The sequence below is a fragment of the Ambystoma mexicanum genome, chromosome 1q, assembly GCF_040938575.1.
Source record: "Ambystoma mexicanum isolate Mex_15411 chromosome 1q, UKY_AmexF1_1, whole genome shotgun sequence".
Classification (NCBI taxonomy): Eukaryota; Metazoa; Chordata; class Amphibia; order Caudata; family Ambystomatidae; genus Ambystoma; species Ambystoma mexicanum.
In genome coordinates this window covers 500,810,160-500,833,216 of record NC_090922.1, presented here as the reverse complement: position 1 = coordinate 500,833,216, position 23,057 = coordinate 500,810,160, and the positions used below count along the sequence as shown (strand labels likewise).

At 48.5% G+C, this 23,057-nt stretch overlaps 1 protein-coding gene across 7 annotated transcripts in view; it reads left to right on the top strand.

Moving 5' to 3' along the window:
• The window catches only part of PHLDB3 (pleckstrin homology like domain family B member 3), a 248,793-nt gene that overhangs the window by 131,211 nt on the left and 94,525 nt on the right, over nucleotides 1-23,057 (top strand). The gene's annotated exons all lie outside the window — the stretch shown is intronic.

Sequence of the window (23,057 nt, the reverse complement as noted above, 5' to 3'; positions counted from 1 at the left end):
TCTACTCCATAATTTCCTAACACACCTGCACCATTTCAGAAGGGGGCCAGCCACATGTAAAACAGTCTTGATCCGGCACCCATACTGCTAGGCCAGCCTGCCTCTGCATGGGAACGCAAGCAACCCTAGACTTATTTCGTCAATTGATGTTGGCACCCTTTTATTGCATAGCTTTGCAGCTTGCCTGGCAATTACAGAAGTGGTAAACATTTTCAAAGGTTTCCCCCCCAATCCCTAATCTATAAAGGGGCACTCCAGTCTGAAGTAGGTCGGATCCCATCTCTATTAGACCACAATCCACCCCAGGCACCCCAGCTGTACTTTATCATCATCATCATCATCATCATCATCATCATCATCATCATCATCAGTGAGGTGTTGCTTGGGACTGTAAATGCCACAAGCACACTATCCATGTTTGGGCGTACCTGTGTCTTTTGGTGACTTTGCAACACTAAAGACTGATGGATTGAAAAGATGTGAATTAATCATAATCACAGGCACTTACTCTGGGCACACCTGGAGATGACACCACCCTTTAACAGACCTGGGCAGGGCTGCAATACACCTGCACAATGTAATTTCACATGACCTACCTGTACCGTGCCCTGAGCTGTAATAGATTGCACTGGGTAAGACAAGTAACATGCAAACCTAGTCTATTCAATATAATCAATTTGTAAAAGATATCTCCTGTATTACACCTGCAGAGGACAGTCCTACATTCGTAATGGAAACAGCAAAACTACCATTAGTAGAATTGGAACTGGGATGGATGGCTGCCCACAGAAAATGTGTGAGCTCTGTGGACACTTTATTTTTTCCACATAAATTCTTCTGAACTTTTAAGGCTTCCCATGCAGTCGGTCTGTGGTTTTAACCACACACGACAGACAGATGAATGAATAGAATACTCGGTGGATGTGTCTTGTAATGGACTCCTTTAGCTCTGTGTATGTACGCATTTCGTTGCACTAAAAATATGGCGCATCATCAGGGATCGATCTTGCGTATGGATGAGCAGGAGCTAAAACTAGCTCCTGTTTTCCAGCACTAGGCACTGACCAGGAGCTACCACTGGGGATCGAGGAGCTAGTAAACCACGTTCTTAAATCTTCCTTCCACATAAGATGCAAACATGTCATTTTGTCCATTATTTATGATCCCTTATGTTTTCAATATTGTATAGATGTGTCCTAATGTTTATTTATAGATTGTACCAAATGCACAGAGCTAAATTCACATAGGTGTGTTTGTTCGACACCAGTGGGCCGGGAACCAAAAGTATCTCCTGGTAGCCGTTTGTATCCAGCTAACTAGGCTGGAGCCAAGTAGCCACATTTCGAACCCCACAATAATTGTACAAGAATGTTTTTTACGTTTTTTGATGTCTGATTGTTTTGTCTAGTTTAGATCAAAGCATATAGACCTACAATAAAGATTATAGTATAAAATGTGCCCCAAATATAAAAGAAAAAACTACGGCAAAGAGGTTTCACCCATCAGCAGTCAAACCATCTGAAGTTGTGCATCTTCCATTAAGTACTTGGATATCAATCGTGTCCATCTATGAATTGCTAATATGCTGTTAACTGCTAAACTCCCTCCATCCTGCTACAAAAATCCTCATTGCCTCCTATGGGCTATTCATTTCATGTCTTTCCCCCGCTAATGGGGGTGGCGGGATTACAACTGGATCCAACTAGATCCCGTGTGGCACAGGGCCCCTCCACTGCAGGAGCAGTGCTGCCAGTAACCCAGGTGAGGCTTGGGAGGTACCCCCCTGCTGCCCAGACCGCCGCACTGCGTTTGCATGCTACAGACACGAGTAGATTTGAAATCTGCTCCTTGTCCCATTTTCGCTGGGAAGCTGCATCGTGAGGGCACTTCTCATTCCCGTGCATTTGCTGCCGTGATTCCAACGTTAACATATCTGCCGCCATTAGCCTCCTCGAGGCTGTACCAACTCCAAGATGGCCACTTTCAATTTGTCATCGGACCTCACAGCCCCATCCAGACCGGGCTCTGTTTGGTTCTTCACTTCCTTTTATTGACCAATCCTCGCTGGCAGGCGAATCGATGGCACACCCACGAAGGCCACACACAAAGGCTTCCTGTCTGGAGCCTGTCTTGAGCTGTCGGAGCCAGAGGCCACAAACGCTGCCCTAATCCCCAGACATGACCTTCTCAGTCAAAGGATTTACCGTACGCTTAACTGGGTAAGTGTTGGCTTGACTGTTCCCTCACCAACTATGTCACTTACTTATACGCGACCCCGCTGGAACTTCCTGGACATATGTTTCACTCGTGATTTTCACCATTGTGCTTTGAGCTCCAAATGCAGCCTTGCCGCATTGACTGTTATCGCTCCTGCTACTCGTCTCGTTTAACCTACTGGTACTACCTGAGAATCGTCTCAATTCAATTGTCGCCTCCCCATCAGATTCTGTGTACCATATCCACCTCTGGGATCTATGGCTTAGCCTCCCAGGTCTTTATGCACTGCCTACTGTGAAACGATCCTCTATCTCTCCTCTCATGCATTGCTTATAAGCGGTTTCGTCAGATTTCTAAGTACTGCCAGTAAAATGGACAACTAGCATTTGGTAGGCATATGACTCTGATTGTGCTTATTACACACTGTGCTGCAGCTCCTACCTATGAACCTGTACCGCCCATTGCTTATCTTAGGAGCACCACACTACCTCCTCCCATGCCAGTCTTCTGTATTGCTCCTCCAATCTATGTGCCTTTTCAGTTCACTATTTGGCTGCTATGTTCACTGTTAGGCATCTGTACTCATTGTGCCCGCCCAGGTCATTACTTGTCTGATTATTCACACCATACTTATGGTCATGCTAGACATTTTTGCTCGCATTGTTCTTGCCGAGGTCATTTGTTTGATTTCATTGGGTCATTGCTAGGCACTTGTACCCTCTGTGCCTGCCTAGGTCATTACATGTCTGATTACCTATGGTTTTCCCAGACATTTTGATTGCATTGTGCTTGCCCAGGTCATTTATGTTTGATTTCATTTGGTCATTGCTTGCTATTTGTACTCGCTGTGCCGCTATAGGCTGCCAGTCGCTATCTGCTGTACCCACTCCTGGCCATTCTATCAAAGTTTATAGCCCATATTACTTACTAAAATGTATTATGTTCTGAGAACACACCCGCAATACTCGGTCCTGCCCTGACCATGGCCATCCCTGATAACTACTCCATTATCAGATGTGATAGGGACACTAATCAAACCAAGGGGGGTGGATTAGCATTCATATTCAAGAGTTTGCTTAATCTTAGGAGTTGCCAACACCCTACAACTGCCATCAGCTGACCTACTCTCTATTAAACTACCAATCTCACCCAACCACACTGCTTCAGTCCATCTCGTATGCAGGCCACCCGGCCCCACCTCCACATTTGCAGAGGACATCTCTTCCATCCTAGCCTCTAGCACCAAGCCTAAATCTCAAATCATCGTACATGGCGACCTCAATTTGGGATACCAGGATACGAATTATGCCAAAGCCAGTGAAGTAGCCAGTGTTCTGGCTGACTTCGGCCTCACCCAACACGTTGATGAACCCACCCATATCAAGGGTCGCACTCTGTATTGGGTTTCTGACATGAATTGTGCACTGTGTCATCTTGCGCATGGTCGGATCACCATAACATAATATTCACCATCAATGCTAGCCCACCTATAATCAAACCCAACTTGGCCCCGCCCTCCTACACACGTAACAAGAAGGATATCACGGTTGAGAAACTACTCCCTTTTATCCTCCCATTACTGAACACGGCTTCATCCACCTGCTCTGACCCCACTGTCCTAGTTGACTCTTACAACCGTGCCATGCTAAAAGCGCTCAATACCATTGCCCCACTCAAATTGCGCAAACAAAAACCTTGTAACCACCTTAACTCATGCTTCACCCCCACTTAAGTGAACTGCGCAAAGAAAAAAGAAAAGCTGAGTCTCATTGGAAAAACTCACCTACTCTAGCCAACAGAAATAACCTCACAACCGCCTCCCTCGCATACACAGAAGCTATCCTAGCGGCCAAAAAAGAAGTGTACAACATTAGGATCGCACAATCCAACACCAAGGAACTCTTTAAGATCCTCAAGGAAAGAGTCCCCAGTCGCTCCACTTGATGCTTGTACCCCGGACGCTGAATGGCGCTCCAATATTCAAAAAGCACTTCTAAACCAAATTTCCTCGCTCCAAGCCAAAATTAATACCAATAAAAACCACCTCTCGGATCGAGCGGGCAACCCCTAGTCCTATAATACCCCTGCTCCTAAGCATCTCTTCAAACCTTTCTGCTTCTCTCCCCTTATCATTAAGGAAGTCGAAAACATCATCATGAAGCTTAAGCCCTCCAACTGCCAAGGTGACGCCTGCCCTGCGCCGGTCGTAAAGGAAGTGGCACATGACCTTGCCCGATTTATTACCTCCATTATCAACGCCTCATTCAAATGGGCACAGTTCCTAACAACCTTAAGGATGCATGGGTCGTCCCTCTAATTAAAAAACCTAACCTTGACCCGAGCAATCCTACCAACTACAGGCCCATCACCACAGTCCCTTATCTACTCAAAATTTTGTATTGGGCAGCCTATTTACAAATCCAGGATTACTTTGAGACTAACAATCTATTAGGGCTTACACAATCTGGCTTCCGCCCAAGACACGGCACGGAGACAGCCCTGATTGACCTTAAAACCCAAATCGAGGACTTGAAAGACAACGGCAAACAAGCTCTCCTGCTCCTCCTCGACCTCTCGGCTGCATTTGATTTGGTCGATCACCAAATCCTCTGCCACCACCTTAAGATTGCCGCTCACTTCTCTAATGCAGCCACCGCCTGGATCAGCTCCTTCCTGGCAAATAGATCCACAAGGGTCTTCTCGCCCGTAGCCGCTGCTGACCCAGCACATGTCCCTTGCGGAGTCCCACAAGGCTCTTGTGTATCGCCCACCTTGTACAACGTGTTTACTAAACCGCTCTTTGATATTCTTGACTATCTGGGTGTTTCGTACACTATTATGCGGATGACACCTAGATACTCATCCCCCATCTCTGGCGACTATGTAACTGATGTCAACGCACTCAACTCAGTCTATTCTGTCATCCAGGCCTGGATGGCGCATCATGGGCTCTGCCTTAATGATGAAAAAACTGAGTTACTCATCCTTGAATCAGTCTAAACCTACAAAACTTGACCCCAAATACAACTCCTTCATTATTGATGGAAATGTCATCAAAGTCACCAACGTCACTAAAGCACTCAATCTACCTACACTCCACTCTCTCTCTCAATAGACAAACTAACTCAGTAGTCTCAGCATCATTGTATACTTGTAAACTCATCACAGCTTGTCGCCCTTTCCTGTCAACGGACAACTGCCTGCTCCTCGCTAGAACCCTCATGTCCAAAATTGCAACGCCCTTTACTTAGGGACTAGTCAAAGAAACCTTGATAAACTCCAGGTCACCCAGAACAATGGCATTAGGGCTGCTCTTAACGTCTCCAGGTGCTCCCACATCTCCTCCACCAGGTGCAATCTTCAGTGGCTACCTATTACACATCGCATTTCCCTCAAAGCACTTGTTCTAACCCGCAAGGCTCAGAATAATGCTGCTTCTGCGTACCTTTCCACGCGCTTCACTCAACATACAGCATCCAGACCTCTGACATCTGCACAAGCACACACACTAACCATTCCTAGTTTCAGGCTTCAGACAGCTAGAGGCTCGAGATTCCCAGTCCTGGCGGCCAAGCTCTGGAACTCCCTACCCAATGATCTCAGAAATGTTCCATCCACCCAATTTTTTAAAAATAAAATTAAACGGTGGCTTCATGAAGAGGACACAATTGTCCCTGTTATGTAACTCATGCAGCTGCTACCTGCAATACTGCTTACTCACTGTATATAATGTATAGGTTGACCGCTTGGACATTCCGTGTAATTTCCTATTCATGTTCTTATTTTTGATGTAAATATGCTTATACAATGTAACGTGTACCTATCTTTGTAACACTTATCTGTAACTACCTTTTTCCAAACATGCACCCTGATGCCCTTGGGCTGGCTGCACAATACAAATAAACAAAATACAAGTACAAATACAAAGACATTTCTAGCAACATTGCAAAGTTCCCACTAAACAAATTTCCTGATCGCACAATCTCACGATGAGTCCATAGGTCTCTCCTGCACTTAGGAAATATTCCCATTTTTGCACATCCTTCCCTGGTTTTCAGCTGGTTCCAGTAGTCACCTGGCATCTTTGGGGGAACTCGGGAGTCTTTGTAAGCTTGCGACACTTCTCCAGCGCCCTCCACATTCATCCAATATGGCCTGGCCTCCGCTATGCAGTGCCGTTTTCACATTCTTCCTTAACATGAATCCCAGTTTTTTTCGCATGTGTCCATCTGGCTGCTTGTAGTCGCATGCATTAACCAAGCACCCATCCATGTACGGGGCTGTGCACCAAGCTTATTCTTGGCATAAAGATTCACAGTCTGCCGGGCACCCCCATAATGGTGTCTGTAAATGTTGCCCAATTTTGCACAGGTAGGTTTGATTTCAACGAATAATGGCCTAACTCAAGATGTATGCCCTGCTGCGGCCACCCTTGTCATAATCTCGGGGCTTCTTTCAGGCAGAATCCCTAGATTTTTAGATTAATTCACCCTACCGGAAGCCATATCTGTCTGAAACAGCAATGCAGGAACCACTTTCTTGCAATAAACTGTGTGTAGAGAGATCTTGGTCCAAACCACCATAGCAAGGGCTGAATTTACAGGAATAGCAGCGAGCAGGGCCACTTCGCTCCTTTTTCACATAAGGTGGCTGTCGGGTGTTTTTGGGGGCCACTGTAGTGCTTGCATATAGATCTGTGTGCTGGATGGTAATTGTTCACTGCTTGTGCACAGAATCCAGGCTTGGACCTCTCCTCACACAGCCATAGTTATACCATAGATAATTATGCCCACAATACTTCTCCAATTGTGCAAGGCCACTGGTGTGTTGTCGAGCAGGACCATTTCGCATGCATAGGACAGGGCGAGCATCAGAGAGCGCCCCAATGAGCATTCCCCCACCCCCTTAACCTGCACCAAGACCCGAGGCATGTCTGAGATCCCACTCCTACTCGGGTTCCTGAATGTAGGGCCACAATTAATCCTGGGAGAAAATCCAGTGTAGAAGCATATGACTTGCATCCACACAGGAAATGCAATTACTGGGGGTGGCTTTTTTGGCAACCATAATTCCTGAAACGGCAATCTTTCTTTTTATGGGACAGGCCTTTTTTAATTTAAGCTGTGAGGTGGCAACGGCACCTGTTGCCAAAATACTTCAAATTATAATGCAATCAGTGCTTGTATATGGCCTCCAAGCTTTGGTTGTGTGTGATCTGAGTTGGTTAAATCGAATAGCGACGGCGTTCTGGAGGAGAATATTGAAACATAGACCCTCTGTGCCTTTGGAATATTTGCATCAGGTCTGATTTAATTGGGGGGCAGGTGGAGTGCAATCAAGGAGAACGTTATTTAAAATCGAAGGTTGACCCTAGGTGCCCTCCATTGAAGGTCCCGGGAGCAAACTGTGGCAGAAGGCGTCTGAGTAGAGGCGTTGGTTTTGACGATGTTAATATCGCAACCTTTAAGCCAATAAACTGGTATCCAAACTGACCAGAGAGCAACAAGGTGCATAGCATAAGCAGTTCAAGGGCAATTCTAACCCCTTCTCAAAAATAAGACACACACGTTGATCTATATATGTCCACTTGTGTACTGTCCCCAGTGACTGTTCGATTTACTCCCCTCCACAACCTGGTCAGAATGTCCCTCAAACTCACCCCATTGTTAGAAGCGACTACTTACCATTAAATCTGATTTCTTATTTATTGTACGTTCTTTTGTGATCAAAAGTGCATTGTTCTGCATCTGTATAAATAGCAATTATTTAAAAATGTATCTTATTTATGCTTTTACCATCAGTGGAACTTTGTTTAAAGAAAAAGGGTGGAGAGCTGTGCACATATTTTTTTTAAAGGCATGTCCATTTCGTTTATTGGAAAAAATGCGCCTTGAGACCGTGCAAAACATTGAGGAACTCCATTAATTATAAAACATGAATGCGGGACAGCTTGTCCAAGTGCATTTGTCTGATTTTTGTCAGAGCTGCTCTCCACTGCACTCATGTCCAGTCCTGTTTCTTTCTCTTTACTGAGTGAGCTGTAATGTTGCCTTTTGTGCTATAAGCACAGGACTAAAAGTCCCAGGAAATAAAACACTAGGCTGGGGAGTGCCGCAGAGAGCTCTGCAGCGTGAAACCTGCCGCATTTTAAAACTGTGTGCACGGTTAGGGGAGCACCCATTATTTAAAATCATGCGAGATGCACCTTTCAAAGGATGCATTAAGTTTTGCCATGCAACTATACGAATGTGCAAGTTGATGAATCTGCTGTGTGATTGCTAATTGATTGATTTCCCCTCACTTTGACCACTTTCTCAAAACCCACTTGTTTGATTTGCGTTTCTTCTGCTATCCGCTTAAATATTGCATTAACTGAGATGTCAAATGGAATGAGTCTTGTGCAAAAATACTAAATTGTTTGCCTTTCTAAATAAGCAGAAATATAAAAAAAGGTTTCTATTTCGTTGTTTGCCTATTAAGTGGAGAAATTGGAATGCATTTTTATTTTGAGTTTCCCCTCCCACCCTCCCAATTGATTTGGATTTTTTTCCAACTAGGTTTGGCACTCTTCCTTTTTGGCTAGATTTGGAACTTCTCTAGAAAGAACCGCCTCACCTGCCACTAACCCACTCATACACCTCTTTCTTGCAGGACCTAGCGTGCCAGGATGGGAATTACCCTGTATGTGCTAGCAATACCTAGCATGTGCACCTACCGGAGCACACTGGGCCAGTGCCTAGGAAATGTTGGTGCTTCTGGGATCATGATTGCAATAGTTGACAAATGGGGAGATTTCCTGGCTGTGCCATGCTTGGACATCTGCAAAAACGATTGGCTTTGCCAGTGCTTGTTTATGCATTGGAACAATAGTGGAAAAGGGAAGGCCATTCAGCCAACATGACAGTGCTAGGGAATTCGCCTCAGCACTAAGCCGCTGAGGACTTCAAACACACCATCTTTTCTCCCTGGCTCCTGAAATGGGGAAATGACTTCTCAACATCACATTTCCTCATTGGGCCCCACTCCGGGCTTTGTACAGCATGAGTTATCCAGTTCTGTACTGCCCATAGATATGACCATGTCAGCTCACTGGTCACTCTGTGTACCAGAGACCATGACTACCCGCTTGCATTCCATGATGCCCTGGCCTTGCACAATATTTTATTTAACGCTTTAAAAAAAATGTGTAGCATAATTTTGATCATTGTATGCCCAGCAAAAGAACAAATAGCTCACATCCACCAAACCTAGGTGAACAAACTTCCTTCAAATGTGGAAGATTAATTTGTGAACAATTAGAGTTTATATATTCCTGGCTACCTTCAAACATAATTTACAACCTACTCTTCAGCAAATTACCCCCATTTCGTACTACAAAGATGATTGGATGTTTTTCCAGTCGTGTCCCATCAGAATCCTAGTTGGCTTCATACATGCAGTATGTGCTCACATAAGGACTTCTTCCAATGAATGAATTCTAGGAAGAACGAATGTTTCATCAAATAAAGGAACACCTTGTCTGACGATCTTAAACCATGAAAATACCCTTTTTGTTTCTCTTTTCTTTCACTGCCACGAATGATGGATCTAATGCAAACCCCAAAGGTGTGATGCATGTTGGATTAACAAGAAACCTATTTTCTGCAATTTTGTTAAAAAAAAGTAAAAAATATATCTTGTCTTTATTGGAACGCCACAATAGTTATCAACATTAATTAAGATGCTCTGGCCAGGGTGGGGAAGGCTTTAAATAAAGTGAAGGCCTTTCCCTCTAATTTGGGTGAGGTGTCCATATACTATCTTGTATATGCTGACGATCTTGTGATTTTTGATGGGCATACGAAGAAGTCTAAATGCCCTGAGTCCGTGTATGTTTGACGACGACATGCTAATCAATTGTTCAAAAGCAAATATATTCAATAATTCTAAAACGATCCCTTTTACTTGGCCTCTCAAAGGGATGAAGGTCAAAACTATGGACCAGTTTAAATATCTGGAATGTATGCTCTATTAATCCCAGACTGTAAATCTTACATATGCTACCTGCATACGAATGTCAATTTGACTGCTGCACAAATGAGGTAAACCAATTTGTTTTGGACGTTTCTCTTTAATACTGTCTTTGGAGTTCGAGAAATCAAAGGTGATTCTTTCCTTGACGTATGGTGCAGAAATTCACTTTTATTTTAACAAAAAACTCTGGCACAAGATGGAAGGGTTTATTTGGAGACCAACCTTCTCTTTACCCAACTTTCTCCCAATCGTGGTCTTGAGATTGGAGCTGGGCCTGCTGTCTCTACCTTCCAAGGTCCAACTGAAGTCCCTAATACTCTACAGGAAAGTCAAATTCGACACATGAATCCTTGCTTTTCGACTTAAGAATGGAGGGGGATCATTCTCTAGTTTTCAAGATGTGGTGTTCCATATGTGTAGAGCATCACACCTGTTTGATTTTAACGCCACAGATTTTAATTGACAATTTGTTAAATATAAAAAACTACACCGAATTCAGATTGGTGCCATACCAAGAAAACAATTGCTTATTGTATACTGTTGTTGCTAAGGAGAAACCTTATAATATGATCCACGACTATGTGATTAAATTTCCTTGTAATAAATGGCGAAATCCCTTTGAGATTTAGGTTGAACCTTCTGCCAACTTGTGAGGTTTTAAGCGTGAGATTTATAAAAGTCAAGGAACTCACCTTTTTGTCATGATAGCAACAGCCAAGGAAACCTTAAAACATACTGATTGACTGTCCTGATTTACAGGAGGAGAGTCCCGTAGCTTTTGGGACCGCCTCAACTGAGGATAACTTTGTAATTAGAAACGGTTTATGGTGGGGAAAGAAATATCCTTAATTTTAGCCACTTAAAGATATTTGATCAAAAGCTTGGATCAAATTTTATAAATTGAGGTTTAGTGAATAGGATCTTGACGCTATGGTCCACATTTGAATGTTATTTTTGAAATGGTTATACTGTAACCCTTTTTCACGATTTTTTTACGAACTTAAATTGTGTATCGTTTCCATTTTTTTATTTTGATTATAATTACCGTTTGAGGTGTATTGTAAACCATTGACACCCTACAAAAAGAAATTGTGCGCTGTCAATTGCCCTTTCATGGGAATTCTATGATGAGATCACTGTTAAATATGTCTGCCAAACAAGCACGGTTAATTTTGATCTAATCATTTAAATGGATTGCTGAATCTAAAGGAGTAGAATGCAACCCTTTTGTCTCTCTAAAGGGGATTAGAACTAGCTAAAAAGACTAGAACACATTTTTCCAAGTGTCCCATGTCTTTGAGACACGCTAAGCCATCCACTTTTTTATATTCATGCTGGTTGTGCAGCAACTCGCCTTCCCGATTTAAAGCCAGAGGGCTTTCAACAGTATCGGGTAATAATATCGCGGCAAAAATGTCGCGCTAAAAAAATTTCGCGGCAAAAATGCTGTGGTTTGACCCGGAAAAAGTGTGCCCCATTATACCATTTAATGGGAGCAGGGGTTGCGGGGGTGTCCCCTGCTCCCCTTAAATGGTAAGGGGTCCGGGGGTTGCTGGGGTGTCCACCGCATGTTTAACATGGATTGCGGAGCAAAAACGGTGGCATTTTTGCCGTGATATTTTGTTACCACAGCATTTTTTGCTGCGATTTTATCACATGGAACCCTTTCAACATATACAATTTAGATGTGCGCAGGTAGCAAAGGACCCTTTTGAGTAACCTCATTGCTGGTCTTTCCCACCCTCATGCTAAATGTGGCATCAGAAATGTTGTTCAGTGTCAATCGGGCATCTGCAAAATGTGCTCTCCAGATGTTTTGTATTGCAACTCTGTCCGCCCAATGCAGGATAGACCATGGTGAGGGACCATGGGAGTTGTAGTCAAACGCATCTGGAGAGCCAAAGGTTGCAGGCCCCTGGTGTAAATGGAAGGGCCGCCCACTGGACCATGTGAAGTTCAAGTCCTGTTGTATTTGACATATCGCAATTCCTGTTTTCAGGAAAGGGTTTTATGCGTTTTATTTCTTGGTGTGTATGTGCTGTGTACTGGGCCACTTGCCTTACTGTACCAGGGTGTCCCACATGGATATAGACTCTTCATGCACAAAAGGCAAAGGTCATGGTGTCCCTACTCTCTGGGACTGTGGACTCTCACCTGCCTTGAGGGAACTGAACACCAGGACATTTGTTGTAAGAAACTCATTTCGGGGAACGGGGAAAGGAGTTGGGGGAAGAGGAGAGCTGACAAGAGGCTCCCTGGGTGAGCACAGCCTTGAGCTGTGCGTGGCTGGAAAGCTGTTGTTGAGCTTGGCTGTGTATGCAGATGAGGCCTGGCTGAAGCAAAGGCCTGGTCTGCCTTCCCCAAGGCAACCCAACTATATACAGTGTTTGGATCGTGTGCCGTAGTGGCCCAGAGTGGAACGGCCGAAGGGCATGTCGACCCACACCATGGCCACTTGAGGCAGATCCAGAAGATCACTTTTCCTGTGCCGCGTGTGCGGATTGAAGGCAGGGTTAGAGTGGACTGGCAGTTGTCCACCCTGGGGCCAGATGGTGCAGGCCCAGAAGATCCCATCTCAAGCTCCAGGCTGCATGTGTAGTGTGACCAGGGCAAAGGATGGCGGCAGTCGGTGCCGGTAAGTCAGCTTGACCGGGAACCAAATGGGGTGGGCTGGGCTGCGTGTGAGGGGCAGCCTGCATTGATTAGGTGGCCTGGGAGGCCCCTATCCTTCCCAGATCGGTCGGGCAGCAGAGATGGAGCACATGCCCACCGTTCTTCAGGAGGCAGCGGCGCAATGAAGTTCTCCAGCATGGGGTCTGGCATGGATTCACATGCTCATGAATATTCCCCGTCAGGCTGGGAATTCTCGGTATAGAAAAAAATCAGTATCAGTATCAGTTTCGTTTCTGATCTGTCTTTCTTAGTAGTAACCAATCACTGGTCTCTGGGTCATACAGCCCCCAGCCAATGACTGCCCTCTCCCTAAGCCCCGCCTCCGGCAGCCATCCTAAGATTTTTACCGCACGTTCAAGTGTTGGGAGTCCTCGTGCTGTAGCTCTCGAGCTTTTGCTGCGTTTTTGCGCTTTTTCAGGAGATTTTTCTCATTTTTCGGTTAAATAGACCCTCAAGCTCCACCGTTTCTACATCCGATCAACGGGGATCCGTTTCGGAGTTTTCTACGCCCCTCGAGGGTGAAGATTTCATCGAGTTACGCTTTTGGAGGATTCCAGAAGTTCCGAGGCCTACCCCGGACATGGCCCAGGAGAAAGGAAGCTCGACGCCCGGGAAGCTGTTCAGGACCTGCCCTGGATGCCAGCTTCAGAATGTTTTCAAGGAGGACGAGCATTCGTTATGCCTCTACTGTCTCCATGAGGACAAGACGCACAAGAAGGACTGTGCGTTTTGTGGGAACATGTCGGAGCGGACCATGAAAGATCGCCACCTCCGACTCGCCAACTGGCTGGAAGGGAAGAGCCCGTCAGGAGAGAAGAAGAAAAAGAAGTCCGAGTGGTCTTTTAAGTCCTGTGAGGGTGCCCCGGCGACGGGGGCCCAACAAAAGGCTAAGCACCGCGAGTCCGCGTGCACCGGGAGCGCCGAACGGTCTGGCTCCTTGGCTGCGAGGCAGGGCGCATCCTCCCCGGCGCCATCAACCACGAGCCAACGCTCTGGCTCGGGTAAGAGGAAGTCCGAGAACCCGGCGAAGCTTCTGGAGAGGCCCCGGTCGATCTCGAAGATTCCGGCAGAGGGGGAGCGAGGCTCGGACCCTCCCCCCAAGGTGAAGGCCCCAGGCGTCCAGAAGGTGACGATGGCCTTAATTCACCCTGCTAAGACCTCGATTGAGGATGTCGCCGCGGCCCTGGCTCAGCCTGTGGAGGCTACACCAGTGGAGACGCCCTCAGGACCCAGAGTCTCCCTGCCACCGCGGAGGGAGTCGTCTTTCAGGCCCATTGAGAAGACCCCCACGAAGTCCTCGTTGGAAAAGGTGGGGGAGGGGCTGGTGGCCATCGTGTATACGGACACGACCTCTGAAGAAGAGCTCATCGAAGTCGTGGAAGAGGCCCAGCCTATCGGGAGGGATCACGACGAGGGTGACGACGAGAGCGACGGTGTCGCCGACAAGGCTCCTCAAGAGCCCTCGCGCCCGTCGTTTCCGGCGCCGCAGGACACCTCGGCGGCCATTTTGTCAGCGATTCAGTCCTTATGCTCGGAGATAAGGACAAGGTTGCCCCTTTCCGACGGAGGTACCTGAGCCAGACCCGACGGGGGAACCAGAACCAGGACCTTGGAGAGGCCACCGCATAAGAGGACGACGACGCATCCTACGCCACCTCTCCCACCTCTCTGGCCTGCTCTGCCTTCCCCCCCGGTCTACTACCCGCGGGAATGATACAGGCACGGACACGGCTATGACAGGTATAGATGACGACGGAGGGACGTGTCCCCCGTCGCCCCCTGCTCGGGCGTCCCCGCCCGACGAGATTGTATCCTTTCATGCCATGATTTCCAGGGCATCCGAGCTTTTTCAGCTCTGCCCAGAAGAAAAGAAGAAAGAAGGGTTCCTTTACCAACGGCGCGAGGCTAAAAGGAAGACGGTCCTCGCCGTACCGCTTCTTGATGACATCTGGGATGAGGGGCTCGCCCTCCTCAAAAAACCCTGCCACGGCTCCGGCAAAGAGGGACCGGTACGAGAAGAAGTACCGGGTCCCCGACGTGCCCCCTTGTGCCTTCGGGCACAACCTACCCCGGATTCGGTCGTCTCGGCGGCGGCAAAGAAGAAAGCTGGGGGGGCATCGGCCTCGACATCAACTTCCCCGCCGGACGGCGAGGGCAGGAAGTTGGACACAATGGGGACGACGGATCATCTCATCCGCAGCGACGACTATCGAGGCGGCCAACGCCCTGGCTATCGTAGCCCGCTACGACAGGGAGTTGTGGTTCAAAATTGCCCCTCTGTTAGACTTCCTTCCGGACGCCAAAAGGGCTGAGGCCCTTGAAATCCTACAGGAGGGGGAGATTGCTTCGGACCACGCCATCACAGTGGCAACGGACATCGCCGACACCGGTTTCCGTCAGTTGGGCAACGGCGTTTGCTTGAGACGACGAGGATGGCTCAAGGCCACGGATTTCCGCCAGGATGTACAAACCAAGGTTTTGGACATGCCCTTCGAGGGGAACAACCTGTTTGGGAAGGCGGTTGATGAGTCCCTTCAGGCCATCAAGACAGACACAGAGACTGCCCGGGCACTGGGAGTGCTCCAACAACGACGGCCGTCCTTTCGGAGTTCCGGAAGCAGACGAGGTGCCTCCAAGGGATCCGGCAGTGGCTCCTCCACTTATCGCCAAGCGGCAAGATCTTTGTCCCAGGAAGCCTACAGGGGACGCGGCAAGTCAGGTGGTGCCAGTCGTCGTTGACAAGGTCAAGGAGGCAAGGCGGCCTCCAAACAAGATTGAACCGACCGTGGGGTCGGGGCCCCCGCTGAAGCACCCCGGTGGGAGGCCGGCTGGCGAGGTTCGTCAGCGTGTGGGAGTCCATCTCCACCGACCGTTGGGTGCTGGACGCCCTGGCCCAAGGGCACACCCTCGAGTTTCAGAAGAAGTGCCCTCGCGTTCCACCCGTGGCCAGGAAGGAAAATCACGTCCCTCAACTACTGTTGGAAGTAAGGGCGATGCTGAAGAAGGGTGCCATCGAGCTCGTCCCAAAGAGGCTTCGGGGCTCCGGAGTTTACTCAAGGTACTTCCTCGTTAAAAAAAAAAGACAGGAGGATGGCGCCCCATCCTAGACCTGCGACGACTGAACAAGTACATCAAGGCACAGAAGTTCTGTATGGTCACCCACCAGTATGTGCTGGGACAGCTGGAGGAGGGCGATTTCCTGTCGTTGTTGGACTTGAGGATGTGTACTTCCACATCCCCATTCTAAAAAGACACCGAAAGTTCCTCAGGTTTGTGGTCCAAGGGCGGCACTACCAGTTCAAGGCCCTCCCGTTCGGATTGAAGTCGGCACCCAGGGTGTTCACCAAGTGCCTCGTACAGGTGGCGGCGCGGCTGCGCCTACAGGGGATCCACGTCTACCCCTACCTGGACGACTGGCAAGGACAAGGGAGCTCGCCGTGGAGCACACTGCGAAGACCGTCCAGCTGCTCACGGACCTGGGATTCTCCATCAACTTTCCAGAATCCCACCTGGTTCCGTCGCAAGTCGCCCCGTTTCTGGGAGCCAAGCTCGACACAGTGGCGCGGCTGGCCTCGCCGTCGGAGGAAAGGACCAGGACCATTCTGGGCAAGGTGCAGCGTCTGCTGGCCACGGACATGGCCAGGGTAAGATCTATCAAGTCCCTCCTCGGGATGATGTCCTCCTGCATTTATCTGGTGCGCCTTTGCAGGCTTCGGATGAGACCCTTACAGGAGTTCCTCTACGCCCGCTGGATCCAGTCGACTGGCAGCTTTGAGGACAGGATCCCTCAACGAGACGTTTCGTCAGGCGATCCGGTGGTGGGGTACCCGCACCCATCTGTCGGCGGGCACAGACTTTCAGACCCCAGCTCACCAGGTGACGACGGACTCCTCCCTGGAAGGTTGGGGAGCACACTCCGGAGATCTTCACGCGAGAGGCCTTTGGCTCCCGGAGGAGAAGTCTCTCCACATCAACATCTTGGAGCTCCGCGCGGTGTTCTGGGCCCTCAGGTCCTTTCTTCCGTCCCTCAAGGGCAAGGTGGTGAGGATCTTCACCGACAACACCACCACGATGTTCTACATCCAGAAGCAGGGCGGAACCAGGTCCCCGGCCCTATCCAAGGAAGCCCAGGATCTGTGGCATTGGGCCGTCGCCCAAGGGATGTTTCTGGTGCCTCTTCATCTGGCAGGAATAAAAAACACGATCGCCGACTCACTCAACAGGGAGCTGCGCTCGTGCCACGAGTGGGAACTACGGCAGGATCGACTCTTCCGACGATGGGGCGAACCCCAAATCGATCTCTTCGCGACGGCGAGGAATTCCAAGTACCGGAGGTTCGCCAGCAGGTTCCCCCAGCCGAGGAGCATGGGCGATGCTTTCTCGTTCCCCTGGGACGGCCTATTTCTTTATGCGTTCCCTCCACTGCCGTTGCTGCTCCGGTTCATCAACCAGCTCAAGCGGTCCCGGTGCAGGATGATCCTCGTCGCACCGGTGTGGCCGAGACAGATCTGGTTCCCGGACCTTCTGGACTTGTCAACGTCCCCACCAGTCAAGCTGCCGACAGACGCAGACCTTCTCTCCAGAGAAGGAGGCGCCAATCTTCACCACAACCCGGAGTCGCTGAACCTGCAGGCCTGGCTCCTGCAGCACTAGAGTTTGGAGGGTACGACATCCCGCCGACTGCAGAGAGGTTCTTGCAAAGGCCACGGCGTCCTCAACTCTCAAGTGCTACGGACATAAATGGAAGAGGTTCTCTGTCTAGTGCCGTGCACAGAAGATTAACCCTCTGCGGATTACGGCCCCTCAAGTACTGCCGTACCTACTGTTGCTGGCCAAAGCTGGACTGGCTCACGCCTCCATCAAAATACATCTGGCTGCAATCTCCTGATACACCAGGACGACGGGACGGGCGTCCTTGTGGTCTCATCGCCTGGTGAAAGAATTCATGAAGGGACTATTCCGATCATTCCCGCCGGTGAAGGTGGTGCTGAGGACACACCCATCCTTTATGCCCAGGGTGCCGTCGGACTTCCACCTCAACGAGCCCTTGGTGTTGCCAGTTTTCTTCCCGTCGCCTTCGTCGCCGGCCGAGAGGACTTTGCACTCGCTTGATGTAGCTAGAGCGCTGAAGTTCTACGTGGACCGCACGAAGAGTTTTCGGAAGACGTCACAGCTGTTTGTGAACTTTGGGACTGTGAATCAAGGGAAGGCTCTCTTGAAGACTTCCATTTCCAGATGGTTCTCCGGCTGCATCATGCACTGTCACCGGTTGGAAAACCGACAGCTGCCTGGCCGTCCGAGAGCCCATTCGACCAGAGCGATCGCTGCTACCACAGCGTTCCTGTCTGGTGTGCCCCTGCTGGACATCTGCAGGGCTGCGACGTGGAGGTCGACGCACACCTTCACAAGATTCTACTGCGTTGATCGGGACTCCAGGGAGGAGTCCAGGGTCGGTCAAGCAGTGCTGCGCAACCTGTTCGCCTAAGGTGAGCCTGGTGAGGAGGTAAGAGTTGCTTAATGTTGAGTTGTTGTATTGCTTAATGTTGAGCCTGTTTCCACCTCCCGTGGTTGTGCATGTGTGTACTGCTATGTATTCTCTTATTCATGAGCATGTGAATCCATGCCAGACCCCATGCTGGAGAAGGAACAAGTTACTTACCTGTAACTGTTGTTCTCCAGCATGGGTTTGGCATGGATTCACATGCGAACCCTCCCGCCTACCCCTCTGCGGCTCTTCACTTGGTCATACTGCCACTTTACGTGCTACCAAATATGAGGATGGCTGCCGGAGGCGGGGCTTAGGGAGAGGGCAGTCATTGGCTGGGGGCAGTATGACCCAGAGACCAGTGATTGGTTACTACTAAGAAAGACGGATCAGAAACGAAACTGATACTGATTTTTTTTTCTATACCGAGAATTCCCGGCCTGACGACGGGGAATATTCATGAGCATGTGAATCCATGACAGACCCATGCTGGAGAACAGTTACAGGTAAGTAACTTGTTCCTTATTGCCCCCGCACGTGACGCGATCAGGGACCGCTAGGAGAGTGCACAAAGCCAGCCTGTGTTCCAACCCAGGTAGATGGCGCCTAGGCAGGACGAGTATATGACCCATTTGCAAGGGGTCCTTGTTGGATGGCACCGCCACCCGGGAGCTCGGGGGCTGAAATAATGCACCGTCACAGAGGAAATGAGCAGGTCTATAGCTTGTACATTATGATTATCATTGGCATGCAGGAAATGGGCTGGTTTAGCCCTGGAATTAACAGTGCACAACACTGACCTGGAGGAAAGTCCACGACTGTCAGCCACTTATGGAGCCCCCTGTCAGCAAGGGGACTGAGTGAGAAGCTTGTGGCGGCCACCCACGGCAGAGGGGCGTGGAGGCCATATTTAGCAGGGTATTATGATCATCTTCTTGGACAAAAGTTACTGTATTAAAAAAAGAAGAGGGGGAAATAAAGACACAAGACAATTACACCTAAGGCAGACTGGAGCTGCCATTAATGGGTTGGGGGTGGAGGGGGCGTGAAGGTGTGTGTTTGGGCCTGCTCAGGCCCTGCCAAGTTGAGGCGGTTTCTTCTGGGGGGGGCAAGAGGGGGCTAGTCCTTAATCACATTGGTAAGGAGAAGCCAGAGTGGGAGTCATGTAGAGGGCGAGACAAACGGGAGATATTGTCTAGTGTAGGACCGGTTGACACGTGCTTTTTTTAATCTAATCGCCCACAAGGGTTTGAAAACTCACCCTCTTGTGGGGGTCATTATTTTCATCAAGGAATTCGTTTAGAAGCCCATCTCCTCTTTAGTTGTGTAATTGGCTAAGGCACTGTGTGTTTCAGGCAAATACAGTCAGTAATGTCTGTTTCTCAGTGGCTGCAATTGCAAAGCAATATTGCAGGCCGGGAAGGGGGATCTGGAAGAAAGGGTAAATGTGGTAATTCTAGGGTACACTCACTGCCACGTAAGTACCAATGTAGTTTATTTGCTATGTAAGGACCCCAACAGCACATGTCAAACTGTGCGCGTGATAGAATTCGAACATAGAACGTTGTCAGAGTACCTACACGCGCCTGTAGATACAACATATGTTTCTCCTTGCACAATTCAAGTGAAATATAACCTAATAAGAATACATTTCTGTTCACGCCACTAATATAATGAAAAGCTGAATATGGTGAATAAGCCTCCTACATGACAACATTGGCTATCCTGTAGAACTTGTGTACCCTAAACATTATAGTAACGCACATATGGATATTAAATATGTAGAACTTGTGTAACCTAAACATTATAGTAACGCACATATGGATATTAAATATCTATCGAGTATTTGTAGAGCACAACTGTCACAAAAGCTATCTTGGTGATGAACGATGCAGATGGAAAGACTGAAATTGGATAAGAGTTGATTTTTCAGACTAGATTTAAAGAGATTGAAATCCTGAATACGCCGAAGAGACAAAGGTAACTAGTTCCAAAGCCTGGGGCCAGCTACAGAGCAGGCCCATCCTCCAAATACGTTCACCCTGATACAGAGGAACCTAAAAAGTACTGAGTCAGCAGAATGAAGTAGGCGGGTCGGACAATAAAGTCTGCTTTTTTTCTCCTGCAAGGATAGACAGCCTTTCTTTTCTCCAGCATGGGTCTGGCATGGATTCATATGCTCATGAATATTCCCCAGTCATCAGCCTGGGAATCCTCTGTAAAAGAAAAAACGGTTTACTATCCCTTTTAAAACTGTGTTTCTCCTCCTAAGCCAATCACTGTTCTCTGGGTCATACTGCCCCCATCCAATGACCATCCTCTCCCTAAGCACCACCTCTGGCAGCCATCTCCAGATTTGGTAAGAATGTAAAGTGGCAGTATGACCAGGAAGAGCCGCAGAGAGGCCAGATAGAGGGTTTGCATGTGAAACCATGCCAGACCCATGCTGGAGAACAATAGTTACAGGTAAGGAACTTAAACCTTCTCCAGCAATAACGAATACACAGCAGTACCACATTACACAACCACGGAAGGTGGCAAGGCTCAACAGAAGCAATTAACACTCACCCCTGGAACAGACTCAGCTCAAATGAACCAGTTGCATAGCACTGCCTGGCCGTCTTGGGACCTAGCCCTGGAATCCCTGTCGACGCAGTATAACTTCGTGAAGGTACGACCAACTTGGAAAGAAAAACGGCGTTGCATTGATTAAGACTGCCATTTAAGATAGCCGCTATGACTGGAACATGGAAGCCCACTGGAATAAAAGACGTTTTTCTCCGCTGTTTGTTTCAGAAAACCCAAACTACAGATAAAACTGATCTGGGCTGCCATTGAAAGAGAAGAGTTCCGAACACCTACATGGTGTACGTTTCTTTTTTCTTATTTTTCTGGCGTCTGTGGCAGGCCTAGGGTAGATGGCCAAAAGTCATAAATTCACAAATCAGAAGAGACTTGGGGAGAAGCATGCACAACTTCACCCATACTCCAGTCATCATATTTTGCCAGTCTTTTTCTCACTCGCTCAATGTGTATCTGCAAACCCGGATTATCACTATATCACTATATTGTCACTCCATCTGTCCCCCGCACCGATGCCACCATTCTATTACAGTCTCCCAACAGCAGTTGGTCAACCAGTGTTCTCTCACCACGCCTCCCCTCATGGGCGTGTTCCTCCTGGATTTGATGCCCAGACTGATGTCTCAACGCCTGAACCCCTCGCTTTACTCCATTCATCACCAGACCCCTCTAAACATCTCTCAACCCCCTCTTGACTGTCTCTTTATTCCTCACAATTGCAACATGGTCCATGATGCATTTTACCCATTACTTGTCACATGTCCTCTGCCAATGCTCACAACTCTAATATTGTCGTGATATCGTGAGCATCACTTAGGAACACCAGATGTTTTTTTCACTCACAACATCACCTACTTTACTGGACATCCTGTATGTCCCGTTCCATCCCCTTCTGGCGGCTCGTCTAACATTCAATGGGGGATATACCCTGAAACGCATTACTCTCCCTCTATTGTCAAACGGTGATACACCTGTAACAAAATGTGGTGCATCTCTGTATGCCACCCATATTTCACGGACACTCTCAGTGCTCCAGGTAATTCGCGTTTCCAAAGTGTTGGTTATCATTGTAAATGAGCGCTATCACTTAATATCACCTGATTTTGCTGTGCAGAAGCCTTAACTCTTCGAATCCGCTGAGTGGAAGCCTTTTACTGTGAACACTGCACGGTTTAAACGCACCACTGAGCAAGGTGAAAACACATGGTCACTTCTTGGAGTCATCCTAAAGGGGTGGGGTCTTAGCCCTGCTCAGGCCACAATTATGTCTGGCCTAAAAAGTTTTTCCGGGTGGCTAGGCCAATCCCGTGTTACAGAAGTCCACTTTTTAAAACCAGTGAGCCTCCTTGCTTCGGTTTCCGCTCTTCCTAGAGTGCACCCCTCAGCTGTATACAACTGCCAGTTCGGTCACTCCCATATTGTTTCAATGCAGCGAACAAGGCCCCTGCATCAGTTGTTGAGGAGTCCCAACCCTTCCTAATGGTATCCTTGCCCGTCTCACCCCATCCTGGCTGATGCAGCCAGCAGTTAGATTTCGCGGCAAGACCGCAGCCTGCCTCCTTCTCTAGGACTGCCCTTGTAACTCTGCCTGTGACAGAAAAACAATATTGAGAAACCTTGATATATGATATGATATGGCATTTGTAACGCGCCTATACACAAGTGTTTCAAGGCGCGACGAGGCAGGGAGGGGGGAACAAGGGGAAGACAGACAACGATCCTACTAGGCCAGGTGTCATTCAGACCGCGCAAGTGCAGGGGTAGGGGAAAGGGAAAAAGTGCAAGGGGAAGGGGGGGGGGGAGTGCAGTACAAATAAGTAGAATAGAAATAAAATAATAAATAAATGGGGCCAGCTGGTGGCAAGTGCAAGGTAAGTGCAGACAAGTGCTGGGGGGGGGGCTGTAGTGATACAGAGACAGTCCCGCAGTGTAGGGGTTGCCAGGGAGGCAGTGCAAGTGAAGAGTGCCTGGGCCCAGGACCGAGGTCGGTGAGAGTGGCCCAGTTGCAGAATCAGTGCAGTTTTGGTAAAGAATTTAGCAGGGGAGAGGGAGAGAGAAAGCAGAAGTGAAGAGGAAGGTTTTGAGG